The 25,966-nt window shown below is 34.3% G+C and overlaps 1 protein-coding gene across 4 annotated transcripts in view; it reads left to right on the top strand.

Moving 5' to 3' along the window:
- Positions 1 to 704: 704 nt before the first annotated feature.
- LOC130897369 (tolloid-like protein 2) overlaps positions 705 to 25,966 on the top strand; it is a 246,522-nt gene continuing 221,260 nt past the window's right edge. For 2 of the 4 annotated variants that reach the window (XM_057806198.1, XM_057806195.1), the window contains exons 1-2: positions 706 to 959; positions 18,484 to 18,546. The gene's annotated coding sequence lies outside the window, so the exon portion shown is untranslated. Of the gene's footprint in view, positions 993 to 18,483; positions 18,547 to 25,966 lie in introns of all 4 variants that reach the window. The other 2 variants (XM_057806196.1, XM_057806197.1) reach the window with 2 other exon arrangements.

Here is a 25,966-nt window from a genome sequence, read left to right as displayed (position 1 = left end):
ATTTCCCTCCTTTTTTAAATTTAAAACTTGATTCTTACAATTCTCTAGTGATTCTGTTATTTCGATTACTGCAGTTTTTGTTATTTCTTGCTCTATCTCTGTGCTTTAGTTTCTCTATTTTTTATTGTGATCATTTAATTATTATTGCTTGTGTTTCTGCCGCTCCTGCTTTTCTTCTGATCTCTTTGTTGTCCGCTTCGTTCATATCCCAGATCACTAAAAAATTGTCTCTACTCTCACTGATTCTTTTGCCTTAATATTTCCTGATGGGTGAAATTTGAGATTTCCATGCCAAATAGTTACATTGTATGTTAGAAGCCATTCTGCTGATATTTTCAAATCGTAATAATACATTGTCTTTCGAAGGGATGAATTCAATAACATGCTACATATTTTGAACGAGAATATTCTAGAAGTTTCAAGGATATTGTTGTGAAATTGTCAACGAAAAGCAATATGAAGGATAGTTTTCGCAGTCTTCTTCGTGTTCAATAAAAACTGCTCTTTTGCGCTGTTATGTTTTGTACTTTGTACTGTGACGTAGTAATTTGATACTCGACTTTCTAGTAGTTTAATTGAATCTGAAAATATTGCCGCCGCTGTCAAAACAGACGCGCGCATTCTTGCGCCGTAGTTGTAGATGCGGGCGGGCGACCGCCCGATGAAGCGCAGACGCCGCCCTGACCTGGCAACTGGACCGCTCCCATTCTGGCGGCGCGCGTAAGGTCGGCTGCATGTACGGCAAGAGCTGGTGGCGGCCGCTTAGCGATGTTTCGTGTAGGGGCGGGGCGGACAACGAGCCGTCGACTCTCCTGACGCCAACCTAGACCGTGTACAGTGATGTGTGCACTTTTTTTAGTGACTAGATCAAAACAATTACATGCCAGTTGCCGAAAGTGTCCACGAGATAAGATGGCTACCGCTCTTCGGAAGGGTTTCGTTCTGTATGTCCTTCAAGGGTAGGTCCTTAGCTGATTTGCTCCACCGCTTTGGTACGGATTTGCTTTGCTACACTTTCTGCTCTATGAAAATAACAATAAATCCAGTTGACACTCTAAATAAACAGTATTTTCCAAAGATACACTATCCGCATGAAGTGAACTTTGCATAAACAATAACATATTGCGCCAATTTCTGTATGTATTGGCGATTAGTGATTAAAGAATTCAATGCGATTTTTCGAAACTGATATGTTTAAAAACAAAATTTTTGGTTTGGTGGGAGGGGCGTGGTAACTCATCTGTCTACACTGATATATCATAGAAAATATAAGATTTTAGGGCACAAAATGACTACTTTATATACTTATATTTAAAAAAAATACTTTAAACTCTCATAATTAATTCATAGTTTCAAATTTGTTGATGTTTTTATCTTGTTTACTTGTTTGTTGTGACAAACCAATGCAGTAAGTACTGAAGTTTACCGCATTATTTTTGTTTATAATAAGATCGATTTAATAAAAATTAAATATTATTTATTAGAAGCATAATGTTTTCAAACCTACATGCTGCAAATTGTTTCTCATTATAATTATTCACTTTCATATATTCAGATAACAAAATTTATCATAAATAAATAATTAATTAGTGTATCTTTATAATAATGGTACTCAAAGAAAAACTCAAATAACTTTTTTTGTATTCTATTGATTTGGTAAATTAGGTAAATTTGTACATTGGGGATGATTTCATATGGAATTATTAGATAAATATTCAAAATTCCCGTTCATTTTGGAATAATTTTATTACTTTCAAAGTTCGTTTTGAAGAAAAGGGCGTGGTGGACAAATTATATCAGAGGAAACGCTGTCACGAAAAGTCTACTATTTTTTTTGAATCTATTTATAATAAGGGGTAAATTTATATGCGAGAAATTATTATAAAATATACAGATTTATATGCACTAAAGAATGACGAAATATGCTTGAATAAGTAGAAAAATTCAGAAAAAGCACATTTTGTATATTTTTCATTTGAAAGAATACAATTTATTTACATTTATCTAGAAAGTTTCAGATACTTACAATTTTTGTATATTATTCTAATGAAACTCAAAAAATCCTCTATTATAATTTATGAAAAGATGTTTTTTCAAATCATCCATCTGGAAATTTTGCCTTTTACCTGACAATATATTTATATAATTCGGAAACATCTACCGAGTTAACTTGAGCATAATTAAAGTGACTTAACTCTGAAAATGCCATACCTAAATAAATTCCAGTTTCCATTCAAAATTTTGTGAGTTTCCTCTATTTTCTCCTTTTTCATTTACCGAATTACTAATTTCATCTGAAATGTTTGAATTATTTTCTTCGAATTCCTTAATAATTTCAATGGGTTTTACTAAAGGCCTTTTTTGTTTTTCTGAATTGTTTTTATTATGCGTTTAGTACATTTACCCATGAAGTTTTTGTTACAATATTTTGTGCCTTTGCATTAGCAGTGCTCTCCCCAGCATCAAACCTTGAAAGTAATTCCTTAATTGTTACGAAATGTTCAGCAGATCCCACTTCCAACCAAGTCCTCACCTAGTCATCACTGGCTCAGGAGGTGAATGATTGGTATTTTACTCCCAATTTATGGCTATTTATTGGGAGGGAATTGTAGAGGCCTCACTGTTATATTATGACACTTATTTCATTTTTAAACATGATTTACATTGTTGTAACTATTTACATTTTGTGTACATACATCATTTTGATTTCCGATATAGCTGTATTTATTTTTTCAAAAGTTTTTGCAATCGCTGTAACTTCATTATAACCCGCCTTTTGTATATTCGTTTTAATAAAAACTCCAAACGACGTAAGGTTTGGCACGAAGTTGTAGTTGAACCATTAATGTCACCATCAGTTTCCTGGTACAGTCTCCGTGAAATTGACAATAAGGTTAGCACTTTTTGATCTGCACATATTCCATAAAGATTGCAGCGAATGAAGTCTCCTTGAAAGAAATCAATTCACTTTTGCTACATCATTGTCTTTTAGTGTTTTTTTTTAGTTATTGAATTATAATAAATAAACTATTATTATATTATTATATAAAAGATTATAAAAGATAAATTTTACTTTACTACCGAGGCGAATTTTATTTATTTAACAATTCAAAATGTTTAAAACTTCATTTTAGCATGCTAGCATACACTCCAATCTCATAGTTTTCTTCTAGTTGGCGGTCAGCGTGGTAATAAGGAATTGAATATAAATAAAATGGTTGAACAAATATTTTGAAAAATATATTACGATGGATAAAGCAGTGTAATTTTTTCGCGATTAAGAGGAAACAAAGATTATAGGGATCGCTCCTTTTTCTTATAGAATATCCACAGTGACATTTTTATCTCCAAAACAGCCCGTTTGTCTTATTATCTCAATGTAGCAATCTCAAGGATTCATGATTTGAGAAATTTATACGAATCTTTCTAACCTAATTTTGTATCACCAAGCTTTGTTGTTAGAATTTAGGAATGATTGGTGTTAAGTGCCATACAGGCTGATTAGTATAATTATTTACTTATTATATACTTTCACTTCCTGAAAAATCATTTTCTCAATATATGATTATTTCGAAAAATATAACCTATAATTGCAAATTTAATCACCAATTATTACTATATCTAATTCTGAATCTATGTTTACGAATATTCTTCTTGTAATGTTCAATACTATAAGCATATTGAATTCGGCTATTTTATTTCCAACATTAAGCAAACAAAAATATAGAGGATGTCTCATGAATAAAGCCGCTTTCCAATTTTCAGTTTGTTTATTATATAATCGTGCAAAAAGAAAGTCTCAATATTCGAAGTACAGCCCATCGTATTGTGAATTCTCAACATCTCCGTTGGATTCAAATTTTTTCCCACGCATTTCGCATTGGATCCGAATGAATAGTAATCTGACTATGCAAGTTCCGAACTAAAAGCTGTATATGGTACTTTCGCAGTATATTGTATTGTAATGTTTTAAACGGTGGGGTGAATCTATACACACGGTGTTACTTGATTAATTTATTTATACATTAATGCTAAACTATCCACTAACTTACTACTAAACACTTATATAATTTATTTAAACACACCGTTTACTTGTCTATCCCGATGTGTTTGGGATTCACTGACTACTACGGATATTAGACAATCATATCTAGAATGTTAGAAATCTCCAATTTGCCGTAAATAAATACAATTCTTAGAAATTGATTCTATAAGAAATAGCCAAAGCAAACTGCAAATAAATATAAATAAAATAAATAAAAGAGATTGCCACAATATAATGTTGAAGTTCATTCTGGGAATTATACGCGCCGCATTCGCAACTTAATAGAACTGGACCGGCTTCACAGTCTACGTCAGTGAGCGAGATAGTAGCAATATGGTTTAGCTTTGCTTTACCAAAAGAGAAAAAATTGCTTACAATTTATAGATAAGTACTTTTAAATAATTGAATGAATACACAAATAAAATAAAATCTAAATTTTCATAGTATATATAAGCAAACTACAATTTGAAAATTTTTATGTGCTATATACATTAATGTATACATTGTAAGATATATCCGCCATTTATTTCTCCAATAAATTTTATTACATTTGCATAAGCTGTCCTCTATATACCTCGGCATTCGTAGTTCGACCATCTGGAATGGTTTCGAAATACACCAAATCTTCATAACTACACCAAACACATAACAAGACTTTCCGCTCGAATCGATCTTTTTTGCGACGAGTTTTGGTAATCGACCTTTGTCTAGCCACTGATTTTTCATGTTCGGATTGTTTAGATAAATCAATGCGTGTAATATAACGATCATGTTTAGGCAAAAAGCTGTTAACACACCTCTACTCGACTTCTCCCTTGAATCACGGTTAATTCGTGTAGTACTATTCGATAACTTTTATAGATCTGAACTAATGACTTTAAATGGAGAAGTATGTATCTTTGGAAGATTCAAGCGAGTCCCATAATCGTAATCACCAATCACTACTGTCATGCAGACAGACAAGAAGCTAATAACATTTGAAACGAAAATAATTCATATCAATATCAAAACGTTAGCTCACTTTCTCAATATCAAGAGCTAAATGAGAAATAACATAAGTTTTGATGGTAATGTAGCAAATATGAGAAATTTTTCTAATATTAATTGTTGTACATGATTTATGTCTACAATTATGTCAAGAATTTCAAAAATAAATGATATATAGGGGTTGTATTGAAAATAAGAAAGTTGGTATTGTCTACCGTCACACGGCAAACCCTGTATAACTGCTTTTTTTAAATAAAAGAAAGCAAAACAACGGTTGAATACATTTTCTTTCTTCATGAAAAACTAATATCATCTATACCAAAAGCGTTGAAGTCTACGGGTACTGCCTTGTGACTATCAAGTGAAGCACAAACGGTTTCTAAGCGGTGCGCCAAAGCGAAAGCGGGTGCGTGCAATTAGAGGCATGAAACGACGTGCAACTAAGTTCTCTGACGGTCAAAGCTCTATGGTAGGTCTGCGGTTCTCAAATCTCACAATAGCAAATTACCGTATGCGCGTTTATTCATTTCGGTAACAATTTTTTAAAGTGTTTCACTATTCGGTTAGCTAAAAGCACACTGACGCGTGAATATTTATCTCTTACAGTAGCACTTTCCTTAGCCTCTAAATTTAAAACTCGATTGTTGAGACCAGCAATCCCATAAATACAAACTAATCGCGGTCTTCGGTGGTGGCTGCCAGCACTTTGCTTTCTACCACTTGAGTTTGGACGGACTGGTGTAGAAACAATCCAACGGACACTTCGGATCTTGTCTGCGTTGTAGGCTGCCCGATGGCCCGGCTGCTTTTACTCTTCCAAATATTAAGGCTGCTACCGGTATTTATCTTCTACCAATCCGCTGGACCTGCGTGGATTTCGGTTGGAACTTGCTTCAATGAGGATGACGGACGACTACTCTTCGCGACTCGGTACCATCTCTTTTAGGGTTGTAAGTGTTTCCCTTTCTCTAGCTACGATTTCTTGTATTTCGGAACGCGGGGGAAATACAACCCTTATACATAGTAGTTTAGAGGAAGAACTATATTTTACATTTGAACCGGCCTATTTTTGTGGTTATACTCGAGAAAGGATTGAAATTTTAAGTTGAAAAATAACGGAGATAATAAAAATAGTATAGCTCTTCCAATATCAAATCCAGATGACAGTTATGAGAGGAGCAATCAATATTTCATAAATACGCACGGCACCAAATTAAGAAATGGAAAATAATGTTTACTCCTCGTATAACAAACCGTCAGTCCACGTGGACCCATCATCTCCACTATTTACTAATGAAATCATCGAATTGTAAGCATAAATGCAGTGGCGTAGATTGGTGAGATTAATTTAATCATAATAACAACTACGAAAGGGGTTGTTGTGGCAAGGGGATGGCAATAATCGAATTGTTAAGGATCGTTCGACAAAATTATTTACGTCAGATAAAAGACTACCGAAGTTCTAATAGATACATAATTTATCTAGATGAAACAAGGTTTGACAGTCAAGATGTAGTAAATTTCGGTTGGGTTGACAATAGTAAAAATTGTTGTTTGAATGGGCTATGTTCTAGAGGGAAACGCATTATAATCAGTGGCGGATTCACGAATTTGCCACCTACGGGCCAGACCTGATTTGCCGCTCTGCCCAATACCATGTAATGCTTTCAAAGTTGGCAAAGTTGGAAGCTAGTAAAATTTCTTGCATGACCAAGAAACTAAATCTCAATAAAATTGTTTAAATATGACCATAGAGATCAATGGAACCTAGCATTAGATTTCAAATTATCTCTGCAGTCAGTTGACTGATGATACAGATTTGTCTATATCAGAATATTATAAACATAGTATGGGGAAATGGGACTAATATCGCAACTTTAGTTTAGTATTGTACAATTTGACACTTGACAGCGCGGCGCGGTGTGGGAATGATTCAAAGCAGCAGGGTGGTAACACGAAAGTAGTATGCACGGAATGGCAACACGGAAAACTACTTCAACTTCCGCTTTGCTGGTAGTCAGCAGTGTCACCGCCCAGAGTCGCATCTACTTTATCATTACACAATCCAGTTTACTCTACACAACCACATTCTTGATTGGCAGTCCTCTACATCGTGAGTTTTTGTTTTAATTGGACAATTCAAAACGGAAACGGTAAAATGGAAGGCGTTAATTTTGCCAAAGTGATTGTATCATTTATCAATTTTTTACTTCAAAGTAAAAAAACGTTTTCCTTTTTTTTCAATTTTGCCGCCCCTAAAATTAGACGCTTTGGGCCATGGCCCGTCCGGCTCCCCTGTAAATACAGCACTGAAAAATTTAAAGCTGTGCAGCTGATTATCATGAAGATATGACTGCAGAATTATTTGAAAAGTAGTTTAATGAACAAATTTACTTAACATTCCACCGCAGTCAGTAATCGTTATGGACAACTCATCCTACCCCACGCGGCAACTTCTTAAGGTTCCAAATAATATTAGTAACAAAGCTCAAATTTTAACATATACGTCTGAAAAAAATAGTCTTATTCCTGCAGAGATCATAAAAAAAGGCCCAACAAACAAAGAATATTGCTTACTGTTAGTCTAAAGCTAGAGAAAATTTATTATATTTACAAGCTGTGCAAAGAACAGGGTCATACTCTTCCTAGACCACCTCCTTAATATAACATATTTAACCCTATAGAGTTAACATGGGAAAAAACTAAAATCAGAATTACTAAAATCAGTCTCCAGAAATGAGTAAAGAGGCTGTAGAACTCCTAAAGTTCTAGCAACAGACCGCCAAGAGCTTTGGCAAAACTGTGTTGAACATGTTATCAAAGAAGTAGATGAGTATGTGGTATCACCCTCTTTATAACCCATCATAATTCAATCAAATGATGTCTCTAGTTCAGATTATTCTGACTACTATTATTATTTATGAAGATACTTTGGAATTGAATTTTTTTTCTTTTGCTTTATTTGCAAAGAATTTATTTATTTTTCTTCAAGGTTTTTGCTTTGAAATTTCATTTTCCAGAAAAAAAAACGAATGAGGTACAAAAAAGACTCAGTTCACGTCTGATACCTTGCTTAAACCAAACGCTCTCACAGGCAGGTACATTTTACTCGTCTATTTACATTTTATAGTTTAATATTCATTTGAAGTAAGTTGAGGAGGTATAATAATGATTTTTTTTCTAAGTTCCAAATAGGACTACAATTAAGTGCATCTGTCTAAATAACGGCGTATAATGCCGTACAATTTATAATGATTCGATTGACTTTTAACGAATACTTTCTCACATAAGATATACATATTTTTAAAAGCATTTGAAAAAATAATAAATTTATAAATTGGTGACTCTACGCCTATGGTAGATCAAACAAAATTGTCTGCAAGGTTTTTTTAAATCTGCAATTGATATTGGAACAATCGTCTCGATTGTTTGGAGGCAATAGAACATTCGAAGTATGATATAAGTTTTCATATGACAAAAAAGTCAAAATTGTTTTAATCAATGTTATTTATCATGATATAACTAACAATGAATATACATGAAATTTGATAGGATATTTTTTTAATAAATTTTCATAAACCGAAGAGAGCGCTCGATATACTGAAAATGACTAGGCGTGCCAAAACAGCACGTTCGATCTTTGGAAAGCGGAACTAGTTATCTTCTTGCCACAGGCACACTTTTTATACCATTTGATATCTTATCAACGAAATTCTGATTCATTTCTGCATACTAAGACTATAGTTTCAATCTAGATCGAGAACTAGAATTTTTTTAACATTCTTTTTCTTCTAATACTTTAGAACAATCATTTATTGCAGATTCTATTTTTTTATAAGAGCATCAATACACCACATGCGCATTTCATTAGCGCTAGATTCACAAATTAGGCTTTAAAATATTGTAATGCTCCTCTTATGTATGTAAATAGTTTTTAATTGCACAATGGGTGAAATTAATTTATATTTAACTTACTTAATTTGTTTATACACTAATTATTCACTAACTTTCAACTATTCATTAATACAAGTAACGTCTAATTTATTTGAACTATAGGTATTTATTAAAATATTTCAAATCCCTATAAGAGTTTTAACTTTTTTTAATAACTTCCGAAAGAACTATATCTCTATCAATCTCTTTTTTATTTCTTAGACCCTTTTATATGTTTTTGTTGCAAAATTGTCTTGATTTTAGGTCTGTTCTGATTGAAAATTGTTTCTAGGACAGGTGAAAAATTGACGTTTCGATCTATTCAGGTCTTTAACAAAGTATGACTTCCGTTGATTACCTATAACATGAATATCAAGATGATATGTTTTCGTCCCTGGGATGCGGAAAAAAAATAATCTATTCTCTCCCGGGAAGAATTTTCTTCTGTTCCCGGTATCGTAACACCGACTTGTTTATCGAAATGTTCACTCTCGATGACAGTTTGTTTCAATACAGAATTGAAATTAAAAGAATGAATTTAGATGAGACAAAAAATAGTATACGCACCACGGGAGAAAAGTAGGGCACACCTGCCCGCGATGTTTGTCACCCAAGCCGAAGGATACTTTTTTCCCTAGGTGCGTAATGTACTATTTTCTGTTGACAGGTAACAAAATGTCATTTTTTATAAAATACTCTCTTCCCGCAAAAAAAAAACACGTAAGCAGAGGTAGATATTTGATTTTGAAGTATTTTATTATACAAAAAAGTTATATTTCCTTTATATCATTTATGAATGACACGTTCCTTAAACTATTTAGTATAATAGTCGTATTTTATTTTGTTAATATATTTCTTCCTGCAATCACAATTCTGGTTCATGTATATGGTGGCAAATCCGGTGTTATTCCAGCACTACCACACGTTCTAAACACTTTATTAGATGTTTCTGTCCTACCGATTCATTAACATACTCTTCAGTTTTCGCCTTGTTTCTTTAGGGCCCTTTCACACCAAACGAATCCGAATCAATCAGAATCACTCCGAATCAAGTTGAATCTGATTGACCAAGATTCGGCTTCGCGCGCTCCGTTTAAATGTGAAGGGACTCTTTATCCCTCCTTCAGACCGGACGAATCTGGTTCAATCCGGTTTGATTCGAGATCGCACTTGAGGCCCCTTTCACACCAAACGAATCCGAATCAATCTGGATCACTCCGAATCAAGTTGAATCTGATTCGTCATCTCCACTCATTCACATCAGCTGAATCAACCTGAATCTATAACAATTCTTTCATCTTCTTTTTGTTTTCTTTCTTTTAGTTGCTTTTGAGCTATCATCATTCTTCGCCAATTTTCCTCCACACAGAAGATATGAGATTTCTGTTGCTGTGATTTTTATCACTGGCGTCATAAATGGCATTATTTTCTTTAACTTTTAAAATTAATAACTCCACGTCCATCTCGTATGGTTGTTGATTCAAGACTGACCGGACGAGGAATCTGACAGGTTGGATCAAGTGCGACCTCGAATCAAACCTGATTGAACCAGATTCGTCCGGTCTGAAGGCGGGAAAAGAGTCCCTTCACATTTAAATGGAGCGCTCGAAGTCGAATCTTGGTCAATCAGATTCAACTTGATTCGGAGTGATTCTGATTGATTCGGATTCGTTTGGTGTGAAAGGGCCCTGATTCAACCTGTCAGATTCCTCGTCCGGTCAGTCTTGAATCAACAACCATACGAGATGGACGTGGAGTTATTAATGTTAAAAGTTAAAGAAAATAGTGCGATTTATGACGCCAGAGATAAAAATCACAGCAACAGAAACGGCCTTTTCCTATTTATGTGATGTATCCACACTTTTCTTGTTTTCTGTTTCCGCCGATGCCTCCTACGAAGCACTATTGCATTTAAAACAACTGCGTCCATGATGATAGCTCAAAAGCAACTAAAAGAAAGAAAACAAAAAGAAGATGAAAGAATTGTTATAGATTCAGGTTGATTCAGCTGATGTGAATGAGTGGAGATGACGAATCAGATTCAACTTGATTCGGAGTGATCCAGATTGATTCGGATTCGTTTGGTGTGAATGGGGCCTTAGTGTTACCAAGTTTCCCTCAGATTCAACTAAAAATATAGCTGACGATCGTTGAAATGAAACTGATGTGATCATTTGCTTTTGTTTGGTGAAGAACTTTGTACATTCATAAAATTTAACATATTTTTCAGTAATTACAAATCTCCTGTTAACATCATTCTTTGTTTCCTTAAGTTTCACAATTCATAACGTTCCCGAATCTTTAATATCATTTAATGTTACTTGGCGGATTTCACAAATTCAACAAGCTCCTGAAATCCCAAATACAACAACAACCTTGACCATTAAATAAACTTCATCGGGAGCATTCTTTACAAAATCGCTAATTTGTGTACTAAAACCCGCGCTTTCTTGACCTTTTAAACTTTCTCCATTTTGTTTCAGAAATTTAATTAGTTGGAAATATTTTAAAATGTCTACATTATTATTGGATCGTAACATACTTTTAATCATTGAAAAATTCGATCACACTGTTGTTGGCTTTTGTTCTTGTTACAATCTCGAAAAATATGCCTTTAGCACCGTCTCCGAGAAAGGACTGTACGTTTTATTCATCTTCCATTCCATGAATCTTGAATAAGTGGTTTCTTTAATTTTCCGCGATAATTTTTGTGACGCTACTTGTACTAATTCTTAAAGAAAACTCGGAAACAGACATTTTTCATTTTAAATTATTGGAAATAACTTCCAAATAACCTCAAAGTTCATAATTTATCACAAAATATCACAAAATTAAAATGACTGCTATTTGATTATATTGAAGTAACGCAGGTCTAATTGTCGCTTTAAGTACAACATATCCTGCTAATTTCAAAATTCGAATCTCATATCGATTATTTCCTGACTTGAATTTTGTAATAATATAATTTTTCAATATTAAATCATCACCGTTAGAGAAAAAATTGTGTATTATACACGAGAAAATACTAGATTTTACTTACATTTCCAAGTTAAATACTAGTACTTTCTCTCTGTTTTGACTACATATAAATAATTTTTCTTTAGTTGTTCGCATGTATGTGAACCATTTCCAAAAGTTTGTTTCAAAAATTAACACTGAAAATCGTTGTAACGACGTTGACAAGTGAGTTATTTAGATCCAGTCTATTAAAAATGATGAAGAGAATTGGGTCCAAAATAGAAACTTGAGAGATTGTGTATTTCAAAATTTATTTTTCAACATATCAGAAATATAATCTAGTGCATGAGTGTGAAATAATTCATCCGATTGAATAAATTTATCTAGCAAAGTAAATAACTGGAATGCAAATTAATAAAATCGTAACCACCGAAAAAGTGAATAAAAAGGAGAAACATTCCGTGTAAGTGTTCTATATATATTACAATTTTTCAGTAACTGCATACTTTCAAATAATGATTGCCGTTCAATGTCCAATTTCCACGTTATCTGATAGAGAACTGACTGGAATGCTGACGCCTTTCACTTGGGTGTTTAACGCTAAAAAGTTACTTTTAATGAAATATTTCCGCTTTCGCATCAAGATTTCGACACAATTTCAACCTTATCACGGTAGAACGTTTTTTTTTTGGAACTTGACAATTTTCACAATATTATCACGACATTTCCAATTGCAATTTATTAATGACAGTCACTTCAACCAAAGGAAATTTATATGTTTCTCAATAATTAGTTATTAGTAATAGATACAAAAATAGTTTATAGTAACTGATTAATTAAATTAATTTCATTCCATTGATTTTTGTTTTATCCAAAGAAATTTCCTGGGTAACCTACGTAGTTTGCAAATGGTTCTTTCACTTCTCTTAGCAGTACAGGATAATCGGATAGCTAGACGGTTGCAACTGTTTGAATGATTTCTTACTTATTTAATCCTTATGTCTGTTGAGACTCTCTTTCAAAATATCTCCATTTTTCTCTGCCTGTTATTTTTGTGGAATTCATAAAACTGGGAGAAAACGAACTTAAAGCAGTAACCAAACTCCGTAGAAATTTGGTTCCATTTGTTTTTCAGAATATTCCAAATATGTCAACAACTTAATCGGGTTGAGGTCGAGCGACTGTGACGGCCAAATCATTACTCAGTATATTCTTTCTTTACAATGATTTCAAACACCCTTTGTATAGCTTCACGGAATGCTTGGGAACATTGTCATGCTAAAAGATAAATTTTCCGTTAATATCATTTATAGCTTTCTTTCTTCTAAATCCTACAATTTTTATCAGATCACGTGCTTTTCCTCCAAAACGTATCCAAACCAGCGCCGAGTCTTCACCGTGTTTTACAGTCCTCCTTCCTTCCTTTGATCTGCGCACAAGAACTCTTGTCTAAGACCTAAAAATATCTTTGACTCACCTCTCCATAAAACTCTCTGAATTTCTTTTTCCATCGAGTCTTTCTTTCAAAATTCTTTCCATTTCTTTCTGCCTTATGTTATTTTTGTGGAATCCATAAAACTGGGAGAAAATGAACAATACAATAACGAAATTCTTCAATACATGCTTCGAGGAAGAAAAAACTCCACAATTATAGAACAATGCCACTATTTTTATTATGCACAAAAAAGGCAACATCAAAGAACTACAGAATTATAGACCGACACTTCTATATAAATTACTAACCAAAATAATTAATGCACAGCTAAGAAACTTGACTTACATTAACGGACAAAACTTTTTGCCCACCCTATAGTTTGCCTCAAACACAATAAATAAAAACAATACGATCGATTTTGATATTCGTATTTTGAAGAGCAAATATACTCGTAGATAAGAAGATAGTAATAATAAATATCATATACACTGCGACCTAAAGGATCTATTGTATCCCCCTTTCTTGCTGCGATAAAGGGAAACCCAGTGTTTACAGATGATCCGTTAATCCTAGTCCTTTTAAAAAGTTCAGAATGTGAGATGACTGTCGCTGCAAAAAATCTTCGTCTTCTATATCATACGCCCTCAGGTCTAGTGCTCTGCAGTTCCGTATTGTTTTACACTTCGAGAGAAGTTGGATTGAGGTTTGCAACAAAATCTTCTTCCCGTGTTATTTGCTAAGTCTAGCGTCTTTAGGTGTTTGTTGAGACGACAATGCCATGATAGAACCACTGTTAGTATTCGTAGATTGTTCTTACTTAGATTGATACATTCAGCAGATCTTCTCTGGTTATAGTTTCCCAGGAGAGTATTTGCTGTCTTACCCCCATAGGTTCTTCCAATAATTGGTTTGATTTTTTTTACCTTCTTTTCCAATGATTTTCCTATTGTTTTGTAGCTGATACCACAAAAGCTATCAGCTATTTCATTGTAGGGTAACTTATTTCATTGCCTAACTCGTTTAATTTTTCTAGGCAATCTCAAACGACTGGAGATGTGGAGAGGTGGAATACTTAGAATTACCTCTAGTACAGCTTCTGGGCATGATTTCATGGCCTCGGTTGCACATATTCAAACCAGTCTTTGCGCCTTCAAGAGATTGTTCCTCGTGGTATTCAGACTAACTCTAGTATTCCAAACCAGTGGTCTATATCTGATAGGATCTTTGAGTAATAACCCCAATTTCTTCCTGCGAAGTTTCTGCACACCATCAGGACATTTGTGGCTTTATTAGTTATCTCCTTTTCGTGTTGGGTTTAGAGAAGTTTACTATCTAGTGTGAGTCAGAGATATTTCCTTTCTGTTTTTCACTTAATGACTTGCCCGTCTAGCTTCATGGGATTGAGATTTCTCTTCCTAGTGGAGAATATAAGGTAGATCATATTTGGATTGACGTTTAGCCCTTTTTGCTTTTATTATTTTAGTACATAATTTTGGCATTCTCCGTAGAAATTTGGTTCCATTTGTTTTTCAAGATATTCCAAAGATGTCAACAACTCAATCGGGTTGAGGTTGAGCGACTGTGATGGCCAAATCATTACTTTCAGTATATTCTTTCTCTCCAATTCTTTCAAACATCCTTTGTACAGCTTCAAGGAATGCTTGGGATCATTGTCATGCTAAAAGATAAATTTTCCGTTAATATTATTTATAGCCTTTTTTCTTCTAAATCCCTACAATTTTTATCAGGTCAACTTCTTTTCCTCAAAAACGTTTCCAAACCAGCACCGAGTCTTCACCGTGTTTTACAGTCGGGATTATACATGGATTCAACATCCTTCCTTCCTTTGACCTGCGCACAAGAACTCTTGTCTAAGACCTAGAAATCCCTTTGACTCACCTCTCCATAAACTCTCTCCAACCCTTCTCTCAATCTCGATTTCACTGTGGAAGTTTTCAAACGCAGATCCCTAGATTCATTGATCTGAGCTGGTATCTCTGAGCCCGTGACTCGTCGACCATGTTTACTGATCACTACAATACATTTATCCTCAGCGGCTTTAGTTTTGCGAGACCACCCTGAATGTTTTCTATCGCTAAAGCTCCTGGTGGATCCATATTTTTTCTCGTTGAAGTCCACGGTACATCATGGTATATTTATTTTGGCAATGGTACGGTTATTTTTGCCTAGATTATGAAGACGTGTTATGAATACATGCGTTTCAACCAATACTTCTTTGATTTCACCAATTTTACAACATACAAGACTGAATTTGCAAATTTCACCAAAAGATGTCTTGGTCCAAAAACTATAAAACAAAGCACGTTCTTGCGTCTTACTGGGACTAAGCAACAATTTTAAATACCGATAAAAGAATTCATAATTTGAGAATAATAAACAAATCTGCCAATACTTGCAAGTTTTAACTTGTCGCACTCATCGATAAAATATATATATGCTTTAGTATAAAGTAAGCAAATAACGGTCTGTCTATCAGCCTAAAGAACAAGCAGGCTTCCGAGCTAGATATGGAACAAATGATCTGCTACAGGGTATAGAATAATTAATAATAGAAAAAAGTGTGAAATACAACATGTCCATAGTATCAAAATTCGTAGTATTCCGCAAACTCAAGGCGGAGGGATCGTTTGTCATTTTTTACTCTCATATTCTTGCTCCTTCAAGTAAGAATAGAAATACTATACCAATACTCTTCGATTGTCGAAGCTTTTGCTTCATACTTTGCTTTGGTATGGAAAGTTCTAACATACCAATTGTAACTATTAGGCTTCCGCTCGAAAATGTGAATATACAATGTGAATTATACAAATTCATAGTATTTGATACGCTAATGTTCAACATTCCGAAAATGAGGATTTATCTGTGAAACGACTGGATGAATACGAAATGAAGTTTATTTATCTTAAACATTTTGATAAACCATGCTATTTCGCACACGCATTTAAACGTTTGTGTGCATGAGAAATCTAATAAAACAGGAGCTCGAAAAGGATTTATGTTCAACCGAAAAAAAATGGGTGTATGCGTGGAAAACTTGTTCTTTTTTCGTATACCAAATCACCAGGATTTAAAAAGAAATAAAATAAAATATAATGTTACTTTTCAAACGAAAAGGGTCACCGAAAGGGCAAGAATCATCTACTATCATTGTTTTTTGTTGGTTATAACATTGCCTGTTTATTTCGAGCTAACAGTTAGTCGATTTGAAAGAGAATTGATGTGTATGTATATTTTGAAGTTATATTATTAGGAGGTGTTTTCAATCCATTCATTATTTCTATGCTTGAATTTTCAAAAAAATTTTTAATTTGATTTGGGTCTCTTATTCTAGCTCATACAATTATAATTGATTTTGGGATACAGAATATTAGTACAACGGTAGATCTGTTGCCGAAATTGTTTCTGACTACATATGATATGCTCTTTTCAAAAATACAGGGGGAATGATGAGGAACTTTACATACTTTTACCATATGTAGTGCCCCTCAGGGAGGATATCAATATACTAAACGTAATAGTTGAGAAGTTGATACTGAAAGTATCAACTCCTCTTCTTTATTAATTTGATTTGTGAACTAGACAGAGAGAATATGGGCTAAGCAATTCCTCTGGTACGGACATGCGATGAGGATGGAGCAGATCAGGTGGCCGAAAAAAGGAAGCATTGATGTATCAACTTCAAAATAGAAGAAGACGAGGAAGACCCTCAAAGTCCTGGAAGGAAGATATTGAACAAAATATGAAAGACAGAGGTATTCAGGAATAGAATTGGGAAACAGGATTGAATAGATGCAAAATTTTGGCGTACAAAATGCGGGATGCTGCAAAGAAAGCTGTAAGCCGAAGAAAAATTACGAAAATAAATAACAAGAATAACTGTACCATTCGAAGTGTTAACAATATCACAAATACGAATACCACAGAAAGTTGTAATATGACATATGACGAGTAGTGGAAATTCCCCTGCCATTTTTGATATCTGTATGTGTCATATACATATTAGTTGTAACCTAACCTAAACTAACTGTTCATACAAAATAATACTGCATTTAATTTTTTTTCATGATAGTATAGCTATTCACGAGTAATGGCTACCACTTACGAAATTACGGAATTTCAGTAATCATTTCCGAGCTCGCCGATACCAAATTGTTCAACAGTGTGGAAGACCAGAAATTCTTACAAACGGGCTCTGTTGCCGACGCGCAGCGTTATGAACGATAGATATCTGAAACAACTAACGAAAATTTGGAAACTGGCGCTGGCATTAGCTGAGCAGCTGAACCAATCTATCAAATATTCTTTACGAGGAATGCTAAAACGCATGCACTATCGAGTTAACCGTCGCGTCTCCTCCGCGCACTTCACGAGGATGATTTCGATAGCAGCGCATATTGGAATTTTGCTAGTGATACCTTGGATGCAGTCAGAATGATCCGTAGATCCCGCACACCATTTTGTGCTCGGACGAAGCAACTTTCAAGCTGAACGGTACCGTCAAACGGCATAACTGACTGTACTGGAACGACCAGAATCCTTCATTGAAGAAAAATTGAACCTGCCTAGGGTGTGCATTTGGGCAGGTATCTATGTGTTAGATCTCGCGGGTCTGGACTTTTTTGAGGGTCGCGTAACGGGGCAATGTTATTTGGAAATACTCGAAGATTTATGTGGGCAATTGCACAATGATCCAAGACTCGAGAACATCCGTTATTTCATGTGGGATGGAGCTTCGCCGCACTACGCGTTATGTGTACGGGAGTACCCCAATGTTCATTTTGGAGAATGGATAGGCAGACAAGGATTCGTTGAGTGGCCTGCACAGAGATGTGACATGATATCCTGTGATTAACGCTTATTGAACAATTTACCTACAATTTACTTACAATTTACTTACAATTTACTTACAATTTACTCACAATTTACTTACAATTTACTTACAATTTACTTACAATTTACTTACAATTTACTCACAATTTACTTACAATTTACTTACAATTTACTTACAATTTACTTACAAATGGGAATATTATGTATAATTTATATCATATCGCAATAATTTCTGCTGAGTAATAGATTTGTGATGATATTTTTTTGATTTTAGGTGAAATCGTAGGTGAAGGCCTGTCGTTTACCTCCCGACCTTGCTCCCGACACTGACGATATGGTAAGTATTTTGTTCCACTTATTTATATAAGTACATTTCCTCCGAATAAGAAAGAATTTATATTCTATAATCTCATTAATCAAATGAATGGAAAGTAATGAAAATACAAAAAAAATTTTTTTTACCTCGAATCTGAACTATGATTTAATAACGATCATTATTAATTAATGTTTTAATCCTGAGTTTCCCAACCTTTTTTATGCCATCCCCTCCCCCCATATGTAAAACATATAAAAAATGTAATTGTTTACCAAAGAAACTTGAATTAGAAGTTTTTGAAAAAAAAGTAACTAGGTAGTTTTTAACGACGCACAAGCGCCGCGCGAATTCACCGAATTTTAAAAATTCCATAGTAGCTGGACAGGGCCGGCCTAGGGAACCATTTTGCGAACTTGTGTGTAACAATATAATGAAAAACTTGAATTCAAATTTAAAATAATTTGATAATAATTTCTCTATATTAATGCTTGCCGCATAAAGATTTTACATTAGATTAGAATTTGGTCAACTTCAATCTTAAGTTGTTACATTGTGTTTTGATTTTACCAACAAATCATTTACAGCATTTAGTTAAATATAAAGATGGAAATTCAATTAAATGTGCAATAGTTTTATTATAAAATTTGTTGAATTTGTGTAATTGATTTCCGTTTCCTCATAAAGCCGCACCATCCCCCATTCTATATTAAATAAAATTTTAACTGACTCATCGTTTTGCAATTCTCTGAGTTCTTCTAGATACTGCATATTTGATATATCTTACAAATCAACTAACACTGCCTGCATCATCCATGTTGATAAATCAATTTCTCTTAGATCAGAAAACTTTCCTCTAAATCAGCAGATAAAATATTCGAATGATTGATAGTGATGAGTAAAGTGATATGAGTTACTTTACATTTATGGAACCAAGAAACTGATTAACTCAATAAAGGTATCTAATGAGAACAAATATCTTCGCTTTTGCATCGATAAGAGCTTTATTTGTTCCTTGATTTGATATTTTTAGTTTTTCAAATAAAGAAATAAAATCAAATTAACTTACTAATTATATCTATACAATGTATATATTTATTGAATACAGGTATATTTACAACAGTATTTACACACAATTATTTCAAATTAACACCAACTGTAAGCCGTCAAATACTATAGTGAGAAGTCTGGGGTATCCCACGAAGTCTGTTGTCTGTCGCAGGTAAGTTTACTTGACTACGCCAAACAACCTGTTGATATTTTGGTCTCGACAAGCCAGATTATAGGGTTGAACTATTGTAGATTTAATTTTCGATTCGCCCCCCTTATGAATCAAATTGCCCACATTTAATTGTTGTTTTCATTGATAAAGTTATTGGATTTATATGAAAAAAATGTGATAAAATATGCCCATGTGTACCAAACAATAACGGAACGTACTCAACATATCGACCGGTATTACACGAGTAAATGCTTCAATGTTGGCTTCCAGTGCGTCAATCGTTGCTGGTTTATCCCTGTAGAAATTAGCCTTAACATGGTCCCACAAGAAATAGTCCAAATGCGTTAAATCACACGATCTAGGCGGCCAATTAACGAGCTCCAAACTGAGAGACTGAGATGAACTGTTCACCGAATGCGGCTCTCAATTTGGTCATTGTTTCGCGTGCCGTGTGGCATGTGGCACCGTCTTGCTGAAACCACATGTTTGGCATGTCATATTCTTCCATTTTGGACAAAAAAATTGTCAATCAACACACGGAAGCGCTGGCCATTCACATGAACGTGACGTCACAAATAGTGACTTCTGACTGGTCTTCACTCCAGATGCGGCAATTTTTGTTGTTTACATATCCATTCAACCAGAAATGAGCTTCGTCGCTGAATACAATTTTTCGATAAAGAAGTGGATCTCCCTCCAACTTTGCCAGCGTCCATTTACCAAATGTTAGACGTTGTGGCTTCAATTACTGCACCAGCCGTATCTTATAAGGTTTTACACCTCAATCTTTTAGGAAAATTTTCCACGTAGAGGAATAAAAGAAGCCCAATTGCTGTGAACGGCGGCGAATTGACATTTCACAGTTATCAATAACACTGGCGGATACAGCCGTATTATTTTCTTCGGTCCTCACTGAACGTTTCCGTGTTAGTGCTTTAATGTCCAATAGTGTAAACTGGGTTAGAAAACATGCTTAGTAAAATTCAATAATTTGGAAGCGTTGTTCGTTCGTAATTCGATTCATGATCAAATTATACAAACTGAATAAGTTTGATAATGAAACAAGACACGATTCACGTGATCTATGAAAAACAGTGTTGCCAAAAAGATACCAATAAAAAATCATTCGTTATAATTGTTAAAAAGGTGTCTTTTCGAGGTATTTCTCCAAAAATTTGGACCTTTTATCTGACAATATATTTTGATAAGTGGAGAACTCTACCGAGGTAAGTGGAACTTTTGAACCATTTTCCTCATAGTCTCTGACAATTTTAACGGATTTTATTATTTATAAATTTTCTGTTTTTCTAAATTATTTATAGTTTTTACAACAAAACTGTTATGATAGAGGTGGGCTCAATCACAAATGAACCTTTTGTTACAATTACAATATTTTGAACATTTGCCATAGCAGTAATTCAGAATAAAGTCCCCTCAACTCTCTGACAGGCGCAATATGATTCGTATCCTGAGTGGACGCAATTCATCTGAAAGATTAAGTAATTTCTTATTATTGTTCCTTCGACCGAAAAAGAGAGGATAGAGGTTGTAATGACGGTAGGTTACTTGAAGCATAAGCTTCATTTAACGAGACCAGGAATTTTATATTTTGCTGTCAATAAAAGACAACGCACCAGAAATTGCCTTGCAATAAAATATTAGTCAGTAGTTAGTAGTAAAGTTTTTTAAGAAATAAAAACTATACCCATACAAAGTTCCACTTGTTCACGAACTCTTGAGAAAGGAATTTTGTGAAATATTTATGAGAAATTGTGATGAAAATCCAAATTATCTAAATACCGTATTATTTCAAAACGTTTTGTTCAAGTAGTACAGTAAATCTACACAATTCTCCCTACTTTCCCTAGGAAAAACCCCCACTGGATTCGATCAAAACACACCCAGAGCCCCGAAAAAATTATATTTGGGTAGGGAAATTTATTGGTCTATATTTCTTTTATGAGCGATATTTGGAACAGCTTTGCATGGCAGTGCTTCTAATTGTTAACTAAATATTTATAAATGATTGGACCATATGGTGGACTGCTAATTATTCTTGAGTTTTTCTGCTGTTAATATTATCAAATCGAGTGCACGTCACAAGAAATTTTATTCCACTATAATTAATGAAACCGTTTCACTCAATATCCGTCCTAACCTCTCAGTTTTTCCGTCCACTCCTTAGTACCTCTGTCAGATAGAGTAATCCGACAAATTTATTGAATTCAGCTACCTCGGTAGGTTTTGCGTCTCTAACTCTTAGAAAGCTGGAAGGTCCAATCTATGTTGTGAAACACAGAAACTTGGTAGACCAAAATGTATTCTATTCATTTTATAGATTAAATGCGCCCGACGAAAGCTTAATTGCTACGACATGTTCAGTATGAAAAATTGCCGCTTCCAACCAAGTTTCACGGCAATCCTGTAAAAATGAATTAGTGAATATCTTTTGATAAGTACTTTTTCATTATCAAGTGACGTGAACTGAATCTGGATAAATATTATTTGATACTTTCAGCAAATTTTTTTCAGTAGGTAATGCATTAGGTGTAAATATATTCGAAAGAGAAAAGCATCGAATTAATGTCTAGTTGCCCGTTTTCATTCGATTCAATTTTTTTTGTCAAACAAAAGATTCGCGGACAGCTGTTGAGGACTTTGAACATCATGTCTCTACTACATCAGTTTCAAAGTAGAAGGAATATTCCGAGAATTCGCTTAAGCGTATGCAAAAATTTCTGAATCTTGAAGGCAAATATTTCAAAAAGCAATAAAACACTTATTGTTTCTTTTTGTAAGCAACGCTTGGGTAATATCGATACACAATACCCTATATAACTACTTATAACTATTAATCTGTAAATTTACGATAAAGTCGTCTGATAATGTACCAACTGAATGTCAGTGCGCAACGATTAACTGCTGAAGGTACGAACATGGAATAGGTAGTAGCAGCAGTGGTGAAATTGTGTTGATATGTTGTATAATTCGGAAGGGTAGCTTTCAGGAATACAATCCGAGCTACAGCGAACACATCTAACTCTCAAACTGTCTTGAAGATACTGAATTATGTAAGAACCCACGAATTTGGTTGCTAAAATAGCGACGAATGTACATTCTATGCAGTCAGTATAGGCTATCGGGAGTTTTTACTTTTCGGTCTAAACTATTTTTCAATCTTATGTGAAATACGACTTGAAATTATTTATTTTTGGTTAGTATTAAATAATGAACGTGGATAGAAAGAAAAAATGTCCATGAAAAAGCGTCGGAATATCTTGAAGAATTAACTTATGAGTAACCTTAGTCAATAAAATCAATATTCGGTGTGAAGCAAATCGAATCAGCGGTTTTTATAGTACTTCTGAACATTTATGAAAATCTTTCTAACGTAACGGAATTTTGAAGTTAGAACAATTGGTGCAATATCTACCAATCAGAAACTAGAAAACGGACTTCCGCAAGGACTCTCCCTTAACCTAACGTTATTTCTTGTATCAAATATCCATTACATCTAAATTTATATACCAATGATATTTTAGTATATGTAAAGGGTGAAAATATTAAAGCATTCAGTTTCCAATCCAAAATGAGCTAAATAATATTGAAGGATGGCAAAAATATGACAAAAAATCTAAATGCGTCCTATTCCTCTTAAGGGCCTAGAAAGAATATCCGGAATTAACTTCGTGTTCCAATTGGAGGTTTATCTCTTACTATTTTCACTAGTCTATCATTTGACTAAGGTTTTTCATTATTTTTTAAGCTGTGATACCCATTAACGATGTTTTACTGCAGATCTTTGAACTATTATTAGTATAAATAACATCCCAGACAAGTTCACGCTTCAAGTTTTTTGTTACTTCGTATATGCGTACAAACGTGGATTACGAAACTATGTTTACGGAATTTCAGTAACAATTTCCAAGCTCGCTACCAAATTTTTCAACAGTATGGAAGACGTACCAGAAATTCTAACAAACGGGCTCTGTTGCCAATGCGCCGCGTTCTGGTCGACTGCTATCTGTAACAACTAAAGAAAATATGGAAACTGGCGCTGAAATTTGTTGAGCAGCTCAGCCAATCTATCGAGAGAACATCAACTATTCTTTACGAGGAATGCTAAAACGCATGTCCTATCGAGTTTACCGTCCGCGTCTCTTCCGCGCACTTCATGAGGATGATTTCGATCGTAGCGCAGATTGGAATTTTGCTAGTGATACCTTGGATGCAGTTAGGATGATCCGTAATGCTGCATTCCATTTTGTGGTCGGACGAAGCAACTTTTAAGCTGAACGATACGGTTAAACGGCATAACTGACTATACTGGAATGACCAGAATCCTTCATTGAAGAAGAATCAAACCTGCATAGGGTGTGTGTGGACAGGTATAAATGTGCTAGATCTCGCGAGTCTGTACTTTTTTGAGGGTCGCATGACGGGCCAAAGTTATTTGAAAATGTTCGAAGATTTATGTGGGCAAATGAGCTCCGTTATGTGTACGGGAGTACCTCAATGTTCATTTTGGAGAATGGATAGGCAGACGAAGATTCGTTGAGTGGTCCGCACAGTAATGTGACCTGACACCCTGTGACTTCTTCTTGAGGCGCCTTCTCAATTGAAGAAGAATATGAAAATTTTCATGGACAGCTTGAGCAGTCTCTCCATTGAGAAACGTTGCCGTAACTGCATTCATCAAGATGGGCAATACTTCAGTATTCCTTTTTCGAATCCCTTTTAATAAATTAATTTTGACGCTGCATTTTTTTCTCTTAATGCAAATTTGTTGCCTGACTGATGCCCATCTCTGTATAATTCAAGCTCTGAAATTTCACCCTTAATCATTAAACTGCCCTTGTATATTGGATAACAGATATTCTACTGTCTCGTTCCAATAGTAATATTCTATAATCTTTTTAAACTAACAATGGTTAAAACTGTTCACTTCCTGGGTTGTCCTTTGGGAATGTCATCTAACTAATAACTATTGAACAACTAGGTGACTTACAATGGATAGAGATTCAAATGAGAGCGGATTTTATTCTAATTTTCAAGTCAATTTCGGAATCACATAATGACAAAGTTTAATGAGAAAAATCTCGAAATTTCTCCTTAGAACAAATCGCGAGTATTGATCTGTAACACATAGAAGCTAATTGGAAAAGTTTCTCGAGGAAATGTTTTAAAATTCATTATAAATGTGAATCTTGCCAGATATCTACCGCAAGATGTTCAAAAGTACCAAAACTAAAAATAGCAAAGCTAGAATTAATCGAAGAATGAGATCGTCATTTGGATAATTAGTGCCATAACTTTACTTATTTTAATTCAATTGTACAAACTTGGAAAAGTGAATCCCCATTATAGGATGCTGTTTCATTTCCAAGGTAAATTATAATGGTAACAATGCTCATCGAAAACTTTTGATTGGGAAGTAATTGATGAAATGTTATGTGTCGAGAAAAAAGTTGTCGTGTTCTCGTTTTAGACATTTGAGTTACACAAAGTAGTGAAGGTCTTGAAGTAATGGGAGTTGGCCATCCATCACTCTTACAGCTGATACCTTAAAACATGTTGAGGAAATGTTGTTTGAAACATCGCGTCTCTATTCGATAGATAACTCAACCTTTCTTAGGGATCGACTCAACATAATAGGATGTGAATCATTGCTGATTATCATTCAAATATTTCAACATAAAGTGCTGCAATTGATAATAGATGCACATGTTTTAAACATTTTTTTTATCAAGGTGGAATTCAACTAGGCACAACGTCATATAATGAATCCACCATTCAACACAAAAAACACAAGATCAACCCAATAGAGGAGCTGTACGACAATGGTCTCGCCACAAGAAGACTTGCTAGAATCTGGTCTCAAGACCTACTTCAAAAGTAAATCAATGTAGAATAAAGTACAGCATCGTCGGATGTTTCCCTTTCACACACCAAACGTGAAACTTATTCACTTTGTAATTTAATGTGAATGAAGAATGAAGCAATGCCACAAAAAAATTTGTAGGAATCCATATTCTATGAAACATGGCAACATGGCAACACTGATGTTATATGTCAACTTGTCAAATCTGACATTGTCATCATAAAGTTTGATACTTTAATTGTGAACGTACTCAGAACGTGTTTTCATACAAGTGTTATTTGAGTTGTTTACAAATAATTAAAACATTTTCGTGCCATCATTTCCTATGACTTTCGAAGTGG

The sequence above is a fragment of the Diorhabda carinulata genome, chromosome 8 (genome assembly GCF_026250575.1).
Source record: "Diorhabda carinulata isolate Delta chromosome 8, icDioCari1.1, whole genome shotgun sequence".
Classification (NCBI taxonomy): Eukaryota; Metazoa; Arthropoda; class Insecta; order Coleoptera; family Chrysomelidae; genus Diorhabda; species Diorhabda carinulata.
The sequence above is the reverse complement of the archived record's forward strand: the minus strand, read 5'-3'. Positions and strand labels throughout refer to the sequence as shown.